This window comes from Octopus bimaculoides, chromosome 19, assembly GCF_001194135.2.
Source record: "Octopus bimaculoides isolate UCB-OBI-ISO-001 chromosome 19, ASM119413v2, whole genome shotgun sequence".
Taxonomy (NCBI): domain Eukaryota; kingdom Metazoa; phylum Mollusca; class Cephalopoda; order Octopoda; family Octopodidae; genus Octopus; species Octopus bimaculoides.
This window is the reverse complement of record NC_068999.1, coordinates 39,119,877-39,134,876: the sequence shown is the minus strand read 5'-3', so window position 1 is coordinate 39,134,876 and position 15,000 is coordinate 39,119,877. Positions and strand designations below refer to the sequence as shown.

General features: G+C 36.2%; 1 long non-coding RNA gene across 1 annotated transcript in view; it reads right to left on the bottom strand.

Annotated features, from left to right (window-relative positions):
* The window catches only part of LOC106880123 (uncharacterized), an 84,423-nt gene that overhangs the window by 15,885 nt on the left and 53,538 nt on the right, over positions 1–15,000 (bottom strand). Inside the window, exon 2 of the long non-coding RNA XR_008266178.1 lies at positions 9,113–9,339. This is a non-coding gene — a long non-coding RNA (uncharacterized LOC106880123). The remainder of the gene's footprint in view (positions 1–9,112; positions 9,340–15,000) is intronic.

The following is a 15,000-nucleotide window of genomic DNA, read 5'->3' as shown; positions in this document are numbered from 1 at the left end:
GGAAGCCAAATCAATGTTAATTACGATACTCAATGTTGGAATAGAATAAAATTATTCGCAGTTTTTCTGATTTATTTTGCAAGCCTTGCAATTCAATTACCCATCAAAGACTAAAACCGAATTTTTCGAATCTTCCAAAATTTTGAACCCCCCCCCCCAAAAAAAAAACGGTATTGATTTATAGTTATTTACCTATCAATTCCTGAAAAGATTTTAAACAATAGACATCACAATTATGCCGAACCATTATTGTAATTCTGATAACAGATAACAATTTTTACATCTTAATTTTAGGAAATAAGTTTATATTTCGTGTTTTCCCCTTTTCTTTGTATCTTATGCTCTTTTGCAATTTTTATTGGCATTATTGGTTGGTGTGTTGTCCAATAAAAGCTGATGGTAGAGGCCTTTCATTAAAAGTATTCCAGTCAAACCAATTCACATTCTTTTATTGACTGATACGTTGACAAAAATGTATATTTTGTAGAATTGTACAGATTAAATGCGATTTTGTATTTATATAGTTAAAAAGGAAAAGAGAAGCATGCTCTAAAGTTTGAAAATCGTAACGTTTACACTTTCCTGAAAGGCAGAATTAATGGGGAATAAATTAAATCGGTTCTAAGTTTGAAACCTGAAGCCAGTCTCAGGAAAACAGGATTTTAGTTGTGATGATTTGGACCTCGGTCAATTGCGTTCGTGCGAGACTTTAAACCAAATGTCGACAGTATCTGAGGCTTCATTATCTAATGCCTTCTTCTAATATGTAAGATATCATGGTGTTATTAGCAGGATAGTTTGCTGCTATTTCTAGTATGTACTGTGGTCATCTAAACGTACCTTTATTGTAGTTATTGCTATTTACAAACAAACTGTTTCTAATTAATACATGGGTACCTGGCTCAGATGCATGAGAGTATGTTATGGAAGAGAATAAATGCTTTGAGTCATAGTAAATATAATTGTATAGCTTGAAACTGAATTGAGTAGATTCAAGAATGAAAGCTGCTAAAATTCATGTCAACTATATAATGTTCTGTGTAAAGCAATAATTTAATCTAAATTGACTAATCCTAGAGGTTGATATTTAAATTAAGGGAGACAACGTTCCTGATGAGATCAGGACCAAATCCATGGCAAGCTGCTAGAGGTAAACATGTAGTCGAGTTTCCCCGGGATTATGTGGGGTCATCAGGAGGAATAAAACAAAAACTGTCGTAAGCGAATTATCTTCCTGAGAGTCAATGGCACTCGTATCCAAAGGAAGGGATTTGGCGCACACCCCGTAACAAACTGATTACATTCCTCTTCAGACATCTAATTTTAGGCCTTCACGTTGAAATGGCCAAGCGCTAATCGTAAGAAGCTATATTGGTCAGCAATTCATGAGGTCATTATTTATCCACCTCTTCTGATTCGGTAATAATGTTTGAGGCGTATACAAAAAAACGAACAGTGAACAAAACTAGAAATCCGAATATGATTGCCTATTTTCCTCCCACCAATACTCTCGTAAATACACAAATAGTGCACAGTGTCAATAGATAGAACTTTGAGCTTTCGGGCGCAAAGGTCCCGAAAACGACGCAGTCGAATCAGCTGGAAACTATTTCTAAACTTACTTTAATTTTTATGCATGATATTTTTTTCTTAACCAAATTCGATCTTAGTATTGAATTGTTTAAACAAAAACATGCTTGCATATATTTGAGCCAGGTATTCAAACTGTAATTAAGTTTAAGGAATTATATAATGTACACAAAATGATAATTCGATCAATTTTGTGTGAAATGATGAAAACGCATAAACTATTGCAATCGATTCTGAATGTTATTAGCATTGTAGCTAGAAGTGAAAATTAAATTTTTAAATTGTCCACTAGACAACATGGCTACTGGACGATTTTGTGCAACCTACCATAGAACCATCTAGTTAATAGTGCGTACGTGTGCATGTTCGTGCATGTGCGAGAAAGTATACGCGTATGGAGTAATGTGTGTATGTTCAGAAAAGAACTGGAGAGAAAATAATATAAACGTTGAAAACCACGCAAAACTAAATGTATGTGGATGGTTGTCCATGTGCAAGTATTCATGTATACGTATATATATATACACACACACACATAACTATATTTGTGTGAGTGTGTGTGCATGTATGTATGTATGTTAATATATACATACATACATACATATGGATGTATGTATCTACATGCATACATATATGAGCAATTTAGTTAAAGTCAATGATTAAAACCTCAAGAAATGTACATTACAAATATATGAATACATTTAAAAGATATACTTTTGTTTACAGACATCGAGTTTCCGTTATTAAACTATGTATCTTGTATAAAATAGATTTCGTTTTTGTGTGCGTCTTAATTTATATTTTATTCAACAGTCTCTCTTCTGTTGTTTATATTATTACAGTTTATAATATAATACAAGAGTTTTCTAGTTTTGTAACTAATAAAATAAAAACTGTTTCTTTATATTATTCTGTCTATGAATAAATATGGCCTATCTTTTGCCGGTTTTCAGAATGAGCATTCTTTTACTCCATCAACCAAAGTATCAGCACTCGTTTTTACAATATTTTCACATTAAACCAAGGCGGCGAGCTGGCAGAAACGTTAGCACGGCGGGCGAATGCATAGTGGTATTTCGTCTGTCTTTACGCTCTGAGTTCAAATTCTGCCGAGGTCGACTTTGCCTTTCGAAGTCGATAAATTAAGTACCAGTTAAGTACTGGGGTAGATCTCATCGACTGGCCCCCTGCCCCAAAGTTTCGGGCCTTGTGCTTACAGTAGAAAAGATATATTTTCTGCGAGAGGAAGCCCTGAGCAAACTCAAAATGGCTATCCCAACCTTCTCTAAACACGCGTTTTAAGGCATGCATTTTCCTACATTTGATTTGTCTCGTGTCCGTACAGCTAATTTCTTTACAGCTGTTAATTTCTGGCCTTCGATAATACATCTTCGTTGAATAAGTTATACAGAATGTTATTCTCAACTTATAATCAATCTGCCGGCTATTTGAGACACCAGTGAGATGTTACTCTTTTACTATATCAGTAAAAGCTAAATCTGTCTAATAACAAGCGTTTGATAGTGGATACTGGCAACCGATGACGCGCAAAGTCACAGAAATCCTGACTTAGCAATTCCACCGCCACTGCTGGATGCTTTTCACCTGATGCTTATATGCTACATTGCTTTTTAACACACCATCTCTATACGAGATACTCTGGCAAGACCAATACTGCGGTATTGTGGCTTTCTACAGTATAGGCACGTTTAGTAAGATATGCAAAATGCTATGTTGTTTTAATACTCATTCAGTCATCTAATAACGAAATATCAATTATTTCTGATAGGTGAATTTTCTAGATGTCTTTGAGAATAGGTCTACTTAATTATCACTGAATATGTTTTGAACTGTAACAACAGCAACGACGACGACGATAACTAACATTCTAACTGTGAAATTATTCTATTCTCCTATCATAATCAATTTGGCCTGACAAAGTTATGTATTGTGACAACACTTAGCAGTTAAAAAATGTATGGAATACTAAGAATGAAATCAATATAATGCACGTAAAGTACATCTCGTATATATGTACCCTGCTTCTAGTTGTCCTAGCAATAAGAGATGTACATTGAAATAGGATTGTGCTTTATAAGCGCTGAATTTCGAGGAAAGGAGAATCTCGTGGAAAGGAAATTTTGAAGACAAATAAATAAATAAATAAAGGAAATATGCTACAGTCATCGTGTGAATGTCCTTTATCGGAGCGGACATCTAGATAAAGAACGATTGTGTTCGGTGTAGAAATGAGTCATAAGAGGATCTGAACTCGTATAAATGAATATGAACACACACAGAAACAAGGTTGACTAATTCTTTACTCAGTGGGTTATGAGAGTTCCATGAAACACAATGAAAGATCACACAGAGATTTGAACTCAAACAGAATACACACGAATTGTAATTCTTTACGCGATTGGCCATCAGGCATTCACGATAAACAGCATTGCCCTACAGTATAGCTAACAGTTCATGGGTAGTAGGAAGAGGAAAGCCACACACTACCATGCAAGAAGATGTGAAGTATAAACAACATCTCTTTAAACCAGGTCCAGGAGTTGAAATAAATCAATTTCCAAAGTTTAATTGACTATTATCAATAACTAACCTTTAAAAAGAAACTGTTTTCTGTATTTATCAGATAAAAATATTTCAGAAACCTCCGGATGGAATAAATGCAACACTCTTTGATTTGAAGTGAAGAGGTTTGAGGAGGGGGAGACGAAGTACACCGAGTAAGATAACAAAAGGGAAACCATTGAAATGCTCGTAACATATATAATGTTTGTGAGTCTTGCAATTCCCTGCTGCATTCGATTTAGAGCAACGGTGGGAGTCGACAGCGTACGTCTATGTTCCCGAGTCTGGCTATACCAGAAATAGCTCTCCTTTTCCTTTTTAGTGTCAAGTGTGATACAAAAAAAGGGCGAGGAAGCAGTCCAGCCAGGGTTGAACGTTTGGGGATCGGTGCTTTTAAATGTAAAATAATGGTGTTGGAAGGAACGAGAATGGAAGCCCCGCTGGATGGCATAAAATCGCATAAATCTTGCCCTGGCATCGCCTACTTACCAACCGCCATTCATATGTAATGGACATAAGTGTTAGGCACAAACATGCTCATACTCAAAAGGTAGCGGTGATCATAATTTATAGTAAGTACTGACCTACGTCTAAAAAAGAACAATGAACCTGTGAGATGGCCGTTAAGAGGGTGACCACCCTGCTGGAAATAGAAACTCCATTTTGCCCTTCATATCGTCTTTCCAATAGAGAAACTTAACACGATATGCTAAATATTATATCCGCCAAACATTTTTTCATCTCGTTTGTCTCAATCATTGTATTTCTGTTTTTCTTTCTTTTGTGTTTGTAGTTAGGGGTACTCAGCCCACAAGATCGTCGTTGAAATCTTTGATCGGGTAGTGTATTGTAATCTTACGCAATATATTTCATTTGGGGATAATCCAGCCTATTTAAGGGTCATGAGTATCAGCCGGTTGCTGGAGTAGTCTTATCTCCTACCATCTATCGCAAACTGGGTGTGCCACTGGCTGAAAGGCTTAGAGGCCTAGGGGGAATTTATCATTGCTTACAACTACACAAAAACCTAAAACAATTAACGAAAGCATGATACATATCACCATGCCACACACACCACTCGTCATTAATGACGGATAGTACTATACTAAAAGGCTTCTTTCCATACTGGGCAACCACCTTCAAATTTTTTAGGGTTGTTTTTCACTTCCTCCGAATCGATAACATACGCTGGCTATAAACCAAAATTCATAACCTCGAAATCTCGACCTTGGTTTTACACACATTATTTCCTTTAATATTTCTCTCAATATACAAAGCAATCACTGAACACAGCTGTTGACATGATATTGTCTAGATACACACATAGGTGTCGATGGAATTGTGTTACCATTATTTAATATTGGTTTGTAAATGTTCAAACAAAATAACAAACGAATCCCCTTGAACACAAATAGTAAAATTCAAATCATTTCCATCCCTCCTCACTCCGGCTTTACAGAAGAATTTCTAGAAAAATACGGAAACAAATAAATTTGCTTCATAATGGCCATTTTGGAGCAAGTCGTTTTCCTTTCAGTTTAGTTAATATTGGTATCATCACTAACGTTGCTCAGGAAAAAACAAACAGAATCATTGCAACAAAGGAAGATATTATTACTTAAGTAGAATGCGGTGAGATGATAGAATCAGTAAAGCGGCGGGATAAAGAGCTTTGCAGTATTTTCTCCTGCATTTTACGTTCTGGGTTCAAATTCTGCTGAGGTTACAATTGTCTTTTATTCCTCTACAATCGATAAATTATATCAACTTTGCTTTTCAGCCTTTCAAGGTTGATAAAATGAGTAGAAGTCAAGTACTGGAGTTGTTGAAATCGACTTGCCACAACCCAAATTGCTGACCTTAGGTCAAAATATGAAGCAATAATAATAATAATAATAATAATAATAATAATAATACGCATTATTATTATCGCAGGTTTTGTGGCTTCTCCTGGAGCCTTGCATGCGTAGCTGGCTTGCTGCCTGTGGCCTACAGTACTATGCTATCTGTACTTTTTAACAAATACATTCCTGATTATTCTGGCCGTGCTAAGGAGGTAAAATTTGGAATAGTCCTACTGGGCACTCTATTTGTGCTCTGAATTTCCTTGTCTGAGGAAGATGTTTCCTTGTCATCCGTTCTTTTTCTGTTAACCGTATCCATGTTCCATCTTGAATTATATTCACAATATATTTTGTGCACACAGACCCCCTCCTCTAGCATTTTTAATTATACATGTATACATTTTCCCCTCTTTTCACTGTCATCCTCACTCTCTCTCTGTTTTACGGCTTACACTCCCTCACATGCTTCTTCCCTCGTCAGATAAAAATTACGGAAGACAAATCATTTGAAATTTCCATCTATTTCTCTCTCCAAGAAAGAAACAAAAAAATGTAAATTCAGGAAGAAAGTTATGGAATAGAAGAAACTGTTTCATGACGTTAACATTAATCTGGCATCAAAGCAAAGTTGATTGAAATGATATCAGTCTCCAGAACACACGTATTAAATGGCCGCTACAAAAGGTTACCCACAACGCCAGTATAATACTGATAATTATCAAACTACATTATATGGCCTGGTTTTCAACTTAGATTTCAAAGATGCTTCATGAAATATACTTAATGATTTTCTCTTCAATATTCGCTGGCACATTTCACCTTGGTGGTCCTGTCACCTAATTGATTACATGCCTTGCTTCCTCATTCACATTTCTTCACACTTCAGATATATATATATATATACACACACACGTACTTTCATACATACAGCTTTTCACTTCATCTCAGAACTATATTGAATTTAACACTTCGTCCCATTTTCAAATAGCTTCCACGATATATTCCAATGTGACCTATGTTATCTCCCCATTTATCGTTTTGTTTCATCTATCTCTCATTTAGTCATTTTCTGTTTGTTTTTTCTTTCTTTTTCATACTTTAACCATAAACTCTATATTAAGCGTTAACTTGTCATATCAATATCATAGCGTAAACATATTAACCTAAAATAAAACAACAATTACTTCACTTCCAACTTATATTTTACTCAACAATCGTTATCTACTGAACTTCCTATTATACTGACAAATTATTCTAGAAAAATCTATCAATGTATTTGCCATTTTACCAAACTAATTTTCATCATTTACTGTATCTAATTGCTTCAAAATTTGAAGTCAGCAAGATTTGAAATCAGAACGTAAGGAGGTTTAACAAATATCAAGAAAGGTTCTTTGTCGGACTTGCTAAATTTTCTGCTGACCTATCGCCCCTAATTTGTGATCCAAGGCACAAAGTCAGAAAGATGGTATAACAGAACACTCAGTTATATTGCCGAATAGATGAAAAGAAACTACGACCTCGGTGCAACTTCAACTCCAAACCTAAAGAGCTGAACCAAATAGCGAAAAGCCTGGGTGTCCAACGTCGTAACGATTCAATCACATCAGTACCCAGGAAAAGGTAACTGTGGCTGGCTGTAAAATTCAAAACAAGGGTTTTAAATTTGCAGTACACGTTCTTTCGCATTCTTACGAGCAATGCATACGAATCATTTCGGAATAATGGCAGTTTTATGATAGTTTTCTTCATTTGCGTTGCGTAACTGGAAAACGAAGAGCAGCCATTGGCGAAAAATTTGCAAGTAGTCTTATTCGAATGTTGGATAAAATACGGGTCAAAATTTATTCCAACTCTTTAAACTAGAAATTTCAATTTACACTAGGGCCAACATGGCTTTCAATTCTTTCAGGATTCGATAAAATTAGTTAGCAGTCGAGAGGAGAGAATTAGCACCTTTATAATCAAACGTCGGATATTAAAAAGCCTTCATGTGATACTATTCGCAGCACAGGCATCCACACTGAACATACACGTATATGCTAGTCTGCCTACGCGAACACAAGTATCTATCTATCTAATACTGGATGAAAAAATGTAGTGTTAACGGAAAGCATTCGTGTGTGTTAGTCTTACCCGCTCAGCTTGTAAATAAGGAAATAGGTAATTTAACGTTAGATGAATGAAACTATACATAGAGATTGAAGCATTTAGTCCGGTGCTGACCTATTTTCTTCTTCACATATATCAAGTTTTGTATGCATGTACATACGTATCTGCCTGTGTATTGCGCGCGCGTGTGCGTGCGTGCGTGCGTGCGTGCGTGCGTGCGTGCGTGCGTGCGTGCGTGCGTGCGTGCGTGCGTGTGTTGAATGACATGAAAATTAAAGCATTTGCTAATTGCACCTAATTGACGTAAATACAAGGGATTAAATTTTGAAGGAGTTTTGAGCGATTACATCAACTCAACTTCTTGATTTGTACTAAATTGACCTCGGAGGAATAAAAGGCGAAGTTGACTTGGCGAAATTTGAAATCAGGTTATTAAGAGTCAGAACACTTACTGCAAGGAATTTTCTCCGTGGGTCTAAAACTTCATTAAGTCCCCCACCCTGACTCAGACGAAGTAATAATCATAATCACGTTTTTAATTTAGGTACAAGGCTACCTGAGAAGAGGAATAGGCGAGTCCACATAATAGAATAGTTTATCGACAAACGGCAAAGTTGACTTTATCGAGATTCGAACTCAGAACCTAAAGTACCCAAACAAAATAGAGCACGTTTTTTTCTTCGAAGTTCTTAAGATTCCGCCAATCCATTGCCCAGAGTTAGATAAATGATTTTTAATTTATGATGATGTTTTGAAAAAAGGAGCCTGCTCTGTTACCGTCAGTCCGAGTTGTTCACCTGTATTTTATTTGCTGGTACGGTAAAGTTAACCTCGTCAGGAACTGAACTCGGAACGTAAAGTGGCCCAAATTATATCGCAAAGCATCTTCACCGAAGCTCTGGCAATTCTTCCAGAGTTAGACGAAAGTATAAAGATAAATAGAATAAGAGCTACAAATTTGATGAAGGAAATAAATGTTATACCTGTAGAAGGGAGTCATTTCATTTCTCTGCTTAATGTCCCGATACACTGCTGTGTCCTGATCCAGTAACCACTAATTCACTAGATGAAGTCGACTTGGTTCGAACTGATGCCACCCTCCTAGATCGAGCCTCACTGCTGTGACTGGTTGATGGTGAAGATACACTGCTGCTAATCACGGATGAAGCGCTTAACTTCTCGGGAGAAGAATCTTCGCTTAAACGTTCGTCTGAAAAAAGAAATGAGAAAAACACTAAAGCATGAATACTAGGAATGATTTTATTAAAAAATAATACATCACATGGTTGTTAAAAACCTTGTTACACTGCTGCCATTCATTCAGAATATTAGGGAACGGTAAAATATTCAGAAAATTTAGAACAAATTATATATATTTTTTTAAAATCTATTGTATGGAAATTTAAAACATCAAAGTATATTATAACGACATTTATTTTAAATCAAAATTATAAAAAGATGAACTGCCTACTCGATAATACATGTTCAGATGTTTGCCTTACGATCTCTCCAGATGGGCTTAGGCAGCGGCTCATGGGGCGACTATTAACAATCAAATATCCTTTAAATCACACACTGATTAGTTAAATATGTAACCTGATATTGGACAAAGTATATCCCGATAGGCAAAACGTGTGATGCTCAAAACTAAATCAGCTTTAACCACAGTTATCCTGTCGTTCAAAGTAACTCTTTACTGTTCTTTTATCATGCTATCACGTGTAGGATTTTTTTTCTCGTTTTTTCTTTTCTTCCTTCGACGGTTGATAAAAAATGTTAATATGGTTGTTGTTTTCCTAGAGAACACCTTTGACAAAGCAGACAAATGACTGAAGACAACACTTTCTTCACTGCAATATATTTCTCATAATTTTTTTATTAACATTTTATCTCTGTTTTCCTGGCAAAACGATCAACCACGAAGGGACAACCCCGTTTTATACACTGACTCAATTGGTTGCTCCTTTCTTTAATGTATTTAATTTTGTTAATAATACATGCAGCCTACAACGAAGCCCCGCATACAAATTCTGTAGAAAAAAAAATAACCGAAGTATATATGTAGGTAGTTGGTGAGGATGCCGGATGTGTAAACCATATTGTAAATGCAAGTACAATATTGGCACTGCGAGATTATAAAGTTACCATAGTAAAGTGTGCTTGTATCTGCACTCGTACCCGGAGAAACATTTTAGCTTCCGAAGGACACCAGAAGTAGTGACTTCATGTATTTGACAAAGTGTTAGACAATGCACTTCAAAAATATCACAGTCGTTTTGAATCACAAAACGATTTTACATGTCATTAATATTTACTTTTTTTATATATATATGGAATAACCGCCTGGACACTTAGCAAAAATTTAGAATCCAAGCAAGATGGAACTTGCATCCAAATGTTAAGAGCAATTTTAAACATATCTTGAAGAACTTACTAGCGATCATGGTTGCCTCCATGAAGACCTCCCTCAACTAATGCAGGACTGAGATGGATTGCATGCGCAGGTTAAAAATGTCCGAGCAGGCTCACCCAGATGATGGTGGGGAAGAAGGTGATCATTCTTTTTGGGGGGAGGGTGAGGGGGGAGGGGATGTAATGTAGATTTTGTTGCAGTTTTGTTATCTAAAAGCGTGTCCATACTGTAGATCGCGTTTTTTCAAAACGAATATGAACAAGCCATTATTTTCCCCATAAAGTCACTCACCGCTACTGCATAACTCACACACACACAAACAAACACCAACACATACACAAGTAGACACACATTTCGATTTGTGTTTTCTTTACTTTGTTTGTGAATTAGGAATGTTTTTGCTATCTCTTCCCCACATTTCGTTCTCAGTTTTCTGTCTCGTTTCTTTTAATATATCACTGTCTCCCTTTGTCTACTCTCTCCCTCTCAACACACACACACAAACAAACATACGTACACTCACCCCTGTCGCCTTTTCTTATTGTATGTTAAGAACCACTTATTTTCTCTACACATTCTTCTATGACTTGTCAGTTATTCAATTGTTATTACCTGTTTTCAACTTCCTGTAAAAGCTAAGTACCTATTCAAACGAAGGAATTCTTCACTATCATTTCTGGCTTCCTCTTACTCTTAATTTCCTGAGCATTCAACAACTAATGTTGGTTTTGCCAGTTATATGTGTTCTTTTTCAATTGTTTGTCTTAACGTCTTGGCAGATTTATATTCGTTTCTTTAAAGTAGAAGAAGAAGATGTCTGAGAATACTTTTCATTTAACCAAATCCGAACAGTTTCAAACTCCTTGTCATTAACGGTAACACTCCATCACCTTTTGCTTGTCTTCTAGTACATAGCATTGTTAAATGCTACCGAACAACTAACCATTTTTTTCCGGTTTCTTCTATAAATGTTACATGAAGGAGATGCCGTTTCCATGTTTACTTGTCATTCTTAACTTCAGTGTTAGAGATTATATAAAAACATTTTAGTAAACCATTCCATAAAAGATTTCGTGTTTTCCACATAAATTATTTTTCTTCTATACCGATTTCATTATATTACTTTCAACATGAGATGTGAAAGAAATAAAGAAATCTGATTTAGTAAAAGAAAAAAGAAGATAATAATAATAAAGTAAATCATTTAAACCAGAATCAACAAAAAATGTCTAAAATGAGTATTATAATTCCAAAATGTACTTTACTGGGTAGATATGTTGTTATATCATGTCATTCTTATGACTAGATCTTTTCCCATGACAAGTTGAAAACTATAAATATCAAATACTATCCAGTGTTTTTCGTTTGATATTTGAAAATTATATAAATATGTAATATCATGAAACAGTAGCAAATAACAACGCAGAGAAGATGTTGGATTACGAACGAAACTGTTAAGGGTTCGTGTCCCGTGGTATTATTAGCAAATATAGTCTCCATGCTGAATCAACTAGATCTGCTTCAAGCAGTATCAGATATTTTCATGATGTGATCAGTTGTCCCAAAACGTTGTGCCCACCGAACAGAAACCTTCCAAGTATCAAGTTAATTAAGGAGAATATTCTCAACTCTCTCAGGGATATGCTAATAACATTGGCCGTTTGATTTCTATTCTGTTGCCTGTTATCCATCTCCATGTGTTAAACACAATCAATATTTTCCTTGGTGGTGGTAGCTGCAGGACCTTCAAACTCTAGGTCATTTCGAGACTCTTTTCCCCTCCTATATCTAACTGCCCACTTTCGCACCGTCCATAAAGCTGGAGAGTCATCCCTAATGTAACAACCATGTCAGTTTGAATGTCTTCGGGTTGGGACGAAACACTTTCACCTCTGCAATTACTTGATAACACTACGATGCCACATTTTGTACATTTTCAAGAGACCTCGCTACTCGTTACGTTTAAAGTCGTCCTTAAACAGTCAGCTGTCAGTTTACCTGGAAAGTGATACAATAGAGCTAGTCATAAGAATAAATGAAATTAATATTCCTTGATTCACAGCTCTAGCATCACGTCTTCTTCGTCAGCCTAGAAAAAGCTCCCCCCCCCCCAACCTCACACATACAAATGGAACTCGATCCCAGCATCCTGAACATTGAAACACCTAGACTCTAACGAAGCCTGCATAATATGTGTGTGTGGAGGGGTGGGGGCAATTTTTATCTCCAACTTAACGTGGAGGTTATGTTAGAACTAAGAATATTGTTATTTACCTTGAGAAGATCTGTCATAAGGACTCGTGGTGCGTAAAAGCACACGTAGTTATATCGTTGGTAGACGGTGTTTTTTTATGAACCACGAATCCTTATGAGCGATCCTTTGAAGACAAATAACACAGAATTTCTGAGTTCTAAGACAATCTCGTCGTTAGGTTGGCAACCGAGATTACCTTTTGGAATAAATACTGTTCTTTCGCTATTACATATATATATATATATATATATATATATAATGTGGAATTTCCACGGGGGTAAGCACTACATAATGGTAGCGAGATGACGGGTTGGCAGACGTTGGACAAAATGCATATCGATAATTCTCCCGTCTTTATAAAATCGAATTCCAAAGAGGTCATCTTTGCATTTGTTGCCCCAGGGTAGATAGATTAAATTACCACTCAAGTAATTGACTCGATTTAATCGACTAACCCGTTTCCCATAAAATTTCAGGTCTTGCACCTATTTAAAAACAATTAATGATTGTTTGAGAATTACGTAAAGAGCTCACATGTACTGGCAGCAAGTTAATTGCAGGAACAGGTTATGCAGTTTGTTGGCCAAAGCACTGAGCTCTCACCCATATCAATATTTATGAGAGAGAGAGAGGCACAGAAAGAGGTGGGAGGGCACAGAGAAAGAGAGAGTCCATTATCTGTTTACGAGGAAGTTTGACATTTCTTAATACTATGAAACTGGAACTGGAAACGGACACCAAAATTTAATTCTTTATTTAGAATACTTATACACCATGAATTTTGTTTAAACAGGTGAGAATCAGATGCACTCACTGGCGCACCTCAACAATAGCGGAACGCATTGGTCACACTCGAGAAACTCCGCAGTGAAAATATTCCTTCGCTACAATCTATATTGTTTTTAACACAATGAGTCCATTAAAAGATTTTGTCTCGGACAATTCCACTGCATCAGTCCCATCTGACGGTGTATATACACTTTCTATGACACACTAACGACGATTTAAATGCCACAGACGTTTAATAATTTAACTAAATGTGCAGAAAGAATTTCCGGTAGAACGTAGTCACACGCAGCAGTTCCGCGTCGTTTTCTGTCATCGAACCCACCTCAGAATCATCTTTTTATCTCTGTCAGGTAATCTATAGTTGTCCTACATTTCTTTTCTCTTTTATGGTTCAGTGCAGGTCTTTACCTGCCAAGAATCGTTGGTCTTACATATATTTGACCCAGATGTCATTGCTGCTCAGTAGTTACGGGTGTCATAGACGGTTAATTGTTGTATGAATTTTGAACTTTTTGACATCTGCCTTCATTCGTCAAGATCTGATGCCATATAAGGAGCTGAGATGACGACACTGCTTCCATAAATATTTAGCCTCGTTTGCCCTGAGCGGCAATTTCCCTATCAGTAGAGTTTCCTATTTTTGAAAGCTTGCCTAGCTCACCCGGATCACGTTTCAAGACCGCCTATGTTCCACCATTTACAGAGACCGTGATTTCTAGTTTATTATTATATAAATGGCAACTGACAGGGAATCAAATTCTCCAGGTCAATAAGAAGAGACATACACTGTGTATTAGAGCTGACTAGATTATGGGGAATTTTTGACAGCTTTTACCTGGCATCTCAGAGTGTTTAAGACGTAATACAAAGGACAGGTGGAATTATATAGAGAGAAGACAATAGTGAAGACAGGATATCGAGTTACCGTTCGAAAAGCTAAAAACCCAACTAAAACAGAGCCGAATATTAGAAGCTGAAAGAACACGTTCACATCTACACACACACACACACACATACACGCATAGATATATACATGCATCCATATGTAGATACAAACACGTACTCAACACTGAGTGTACTTGTCAGAGGTTTCGCAATGTAATGATTAGTGATACCATTTGCCATTCAAGAGAATATATGAGAACTTGTACATAAATGTGTGCGTTTGTGCGTGTGCGTGTGCGTGTATGTATAAATTGCATAAATTTATGTATATGAACACATGTATAACTTACATATAATACACATATGTGCACACGCACACAGACATATATACATGTTTGCGAGTCTGCTGTCTACACACGGGCGCGCGAGCACACTTACACACACGCATATATATATATATATAGATACATATGTATATATGAAGTAAAGCAAGATATATATATATATATATATATATATATATATATATA